The sequence below is a fragment of the Fragaria vesca genome, linkage group LG6, assembly GCF_000184155.1.
Source record: "Fragaria vesca subsp. vesca linkage group LG6, FraVesHawaii_1.0, whole genome shotgun sequence".
Classification (NCBI taxonomy): domain Eukaryota; kingdom Viridiplantae; phylum Streptophyta; class Magnoliopsida; order Rosales; family Rosaceae; genus Fragaria; species Fragaria vesca.
The window spans coordinates 28,845,096-28,849,653 of record NC_020496.1 but is presented as its reverse complement, the minus strand read 5'-3'; positions in this window follow the sequence as shown (position 1 = coordinate 28,849,653).

Sequence of the window (4,558 nt, the reverse complement as noted above, 5' to 3'; positions counted from 1 at the left end):
CATTGCCAATCGCAAGGAGGCCCAAGCAAAAGGAGTACGAGAGAAAGCGAAATCATTCCAACCCCATGGAAACAAGAACCCAAAGAGCTACCAGCCCAAAGGCACACCTCAGGCCTCTCTCCAGATTACTTCGCCAGACTCGAGTTCGAGTACAACTATTGTCGAACCCAGTCATGGTGATCACTATGGTAACTCCACTTTTACCTTCATGACCACTTCAGGTACACCTGTCTCTTTGCTCTCAAGTAACTCTGCCTTTAATTGGAAAGATATGTGGATAATTGATTCTGGTGCAACTAACCATATGACTAATAACTCTAGCAATATTCACCATTTAACTCCAGTTCATCGCTCTGGCGTAACTAATGCAAATAGTGATTCCTACCCCATTACTGGTGCTGGGTCTGTCACTCTTACAGACTCAATTACCCTTGACACTGTATTGCTTGTTCCCTCCTTGTCTCATAACCTCTTGTCAGTCAAACAGATAACCCAACAATTGCATTGCTGTGTAATTCTTTACCCCTGGTGTTGTGTATTTCAGGACATCCTTACAGGGGAAATCATTGGACGGGGTATTGAGAAGGGGGGATTATACTACATGGAGATGACAACTGCTGGTAATCTTCGTGCGAGTGAAGCACATCAGATTCAGAAAAAAGTATCCACAGATGAAGAACAAATCTGGTTATGGCATAAGAGATTGGGACATCCATCATTTGGATATCTCCAAACTCTGTTCCCTCAATTATTTAAGCACTGTAAAGCATCAGACTTCAAATGCAACACTTGCATTTTGAGCAAAAGTCATCGTGTGAACTACCCTTTGAGCTCCAGTAAAAGTACTGCCCCATTTGATCTTGTTCATTCTGATGTTTGGGGGCCGTGTCCACCAACGCACATTGGAATGAAATGGTTTATTCTGTTTGTTGATGATTGTACCAGGATGAGTTGGATCTACTTGATCCGGCATAAAAGTGATGTCTTTTCTGTATTTCAGACGTTTCATGCGATGATCCAAACTCAGTTCCAAAAGCCCATCAAAGTCCTTCGTACAGATAATGGCGGGGAATATGTGAACCATCTTCTTCACCAATATCTAGCTACCCATGGAATCATTCATCAGACCACCTGTCCTCAAACCCCTCAACAAAATGGTGTAGAGGAACAAAAGAACCGTCACATTCTTGAAGTTGCTCGCTCCATGTTGATTGGAGCTAATATGCCTGAATATTTTTGGGGTGATGCTGTGTTAACTACTGCCTACCTCATAAACAGACTTCCTACACAAGCCCTTCAGTCCACAGCCAAGAAAAATCATCCACTACCAAAAACACCGATCCAAGCTCTTGAAAGTTATTTGCCTTTACCACCTACCCATGCCCTTGATCCAAAGATTTTTGGTTGTGTAGCTTATGTTCATATCCATCGAAATCGGAGGACTAAGTTGGATGATTGTGCTGAAAAGTGTGTCTTCATCGGTTTTGCTTCCACTCAGAAAGGATATCGGTGTTATAACCCCACTACTAAACATTCCTATGTTTCAATGGATGTTACATTTTGTGAACATGAGCTATATTTTTCCCCAAAGACTCCTCTTCAGGGGGAGAGTAATGTTGAGGAAGAGCAGTCTTTAAGGGATTTCTTAGGTCCCTTGGATAACCAGAGATATGAATCTACTGGAGTGAGAAGCATTGAGCGTGGATCAACTGAAAGGAGTAACCCTCTACCAGCATCAGAAACAGATTCTATACTCCGTGAAAATGGCAATTAGTTGCCGACTCCAGAACCTGCAGAGATAAATACTTCTTCCCCTTCTACTATCCCATCAACACCAATGCTTCCTGAGGATGATCCGGAGGTAACTGATAATCCTTTGTTTGAATCTCATGATAATTTTGAGCTTAACCCTGAAACAGAACCAAGTAACATCATAGAGATTCAGAAGTTACCATTCCGAAAAAATCGAGGTCAACCAAAGGCTCAATATGAACCAGATCCTAAAGCTAAGGCCAAATATCCCATAAGCAATTACATGTCCTCCCATAGGTTATCCAAGTCATATGCGTCTTTTGTATTTCATTTATCTGCTATTGTCATTCCAAGTAAATTGCAGGAAGCTCTAACTGATCCTAAGTGGACTAAAGCTATGGAGGATGAAATGGAAGCCTTGCAAAAAAATCACACATGGGAACTAGTGCCAAGACCCGTAGGGAAGAGAACAGTTGGGTGCAGATGGATCTATACATTGAAGTATGGTGCAGATGGTACACTGGATAGATACAAAGCTAGATTGGTCGCAAAAGGTTATACTCAGACATATGGCATTGATTATCAAGAGACTTTTGCACCAGTGGCCAAGATGAATACTGTCCGAGTGCTATTGTCATTAGCAGCCAACCTAGATTGGCCTCTTAAGCAGTTTAATGTAAAGAATGCTTTCCTGCATGGAGACCTGAAGGAAGAAGTCTACATGGATCTACCTCCAGGCTACTCTCTACAATCACAAGCTGGAATGGTGTGCAAGTTGAAAAAGTCATAGTATGGACTAAAGCAGTCCCCCAGGGCGTGGTTTGGAAGATTCAGCCAATCTATGAAGCAGTTTGGTTACAAACAAAGCAACTCTGACCATACGCTGTTTTTGAAGCGAAGGAAAGATAAATTTACTGCACTTATCATTTATGTTGATGATATGATTGTGACAGGTAATGACCCAGAAGAAGTGAAAAGACTCCAATAACATCTTTCGTCTACTTTTGAGATGAAAGATCTTGGCGGATTGAAATACTTCTTAGGGATTGAGGTGGCTAGATCAAATGAAGGCATTAGCCTATCTCAAAGGAAGTATGTGGTTGACTTACTCGTAGAGACTGGCTTGCTAGCATGTAAACCTGCAGATACACCAATGGAGCAAAATCACAAGTTAGCAGAATATCTAGACCAAGTGCCTACTAACAAGGAGAGATATCAAAGGTTAGTAGGCAAGCTGATTTATCTCTCACATATCCGACCTGATATTGCATATGCTGTAAGCGTTGTAAGTCAATTCATGCACACACCAAGTGAAGATCACATGGAAGCGGTATACCGAATTTTGAGGTACTTGAAAACAAATCCCGGCAAAGGGATCATGTTTTCCAAAAATAACCATACGAAGATAGAATGATACACAGATGTAGATTGGGCTGGTTCTGTCACTGATAGAAGGTCCACTTCAAGCTACTTTACCTTTGTGGGAGGCAACTTGGTCACATGGAGAAGTAAGAAGCAAAAAGTGGTTGCTAGATCCAGTGCTGAAGCTGAGTACAGAGGAATGGCTCATGGAATATGTGAAATGTTATGGCTTCGTCATTTGATGAAGGACTTGGGATTCAAATCCGAGTATGCCATGAATTTGTATTGTGACAATAAAGCAGCCATTGATATAGCACACAATCCAGTTCAACATGACAGAACAAAACATGTCGAAGTGGATCGATATTTCATCAAGGAGAAGTTGGAATCAGAAATCATTAACATGCCACATGTGCCTACTGAAGATCAACTTGCTAATATTCTAACCAAAGCCGTTTCTGCAAAGGTGTTTCACAGCTCACTAGACAAGTTGGGTATGCGAGACATCTATTCCCCAACTTGAGGGGGAGTGTTGAGTGAGCTGCTCAATTCAAGTAGCAAATCTGGACTACTGCTCCAACAATAGATAGAGATCACTTGTGTAGTTAATACAGCCGTATTACATGACCTTGTATTTACCTTTCATACATAGCTCTACTATTGTATTTCCTATCCACACTTAGCTATAGGTGAATCTGTACTACTATAAATATCCTCCAATTGGAGAAGAATATCATCTGGGAATTATACCATACCTCTATTCTTGACAATTCATCCCATACTTTCTGGCATGGTTATTACTTACTAGTTACAACTTACATGTAGTGCACTTCTGTGATTGCTCTGATGTACAGTACTCCTGTTTATCTGTTATGAATGTTGGAACCGATTACTTTTCCGTTGCTACCTATTATGAAGCTACTCCCGTTTCATTGTTGCTTTCTAAATGGAAGGGTAAGAATTCTGATTCACTAGCTAGAAAAGAGAGCTACTCGATCAGAGGCGTAGCTGGCCTAGGGTCATCGTTTGTTATGGATATCTATTTTTCTCGTGTACTCGTTGTTAGTGTATATAGAGACTACAAATTAAGGAGTTGACAAAATAATGCTTCTCAACTTCTATCTCACCCACATGACAAACAAAGCAAAATGCTTCCATCACTCCCGTCATCTTATTCTATGAATTATATTGGGCATGGGACGGTCTGGAATAATTGCTTGAAAGAGAAGTGAAAACTGAACCTGCCCATTTTTTTGCAGATGGTTATCATATGAATGACTTAATTTGGGTTTTAAGTGGTGTAAATTGTTCTGGTGCCTTCACTCATAAACCACATAGCTAGCATGCAAGGTTGTAGCTCAACATGTAACCACTAATAGAAGAAATGTGGCAGTTCTGCAGTTCTGCATAGTCTTCTACACAAGCTACATGTACACTGAAGCCA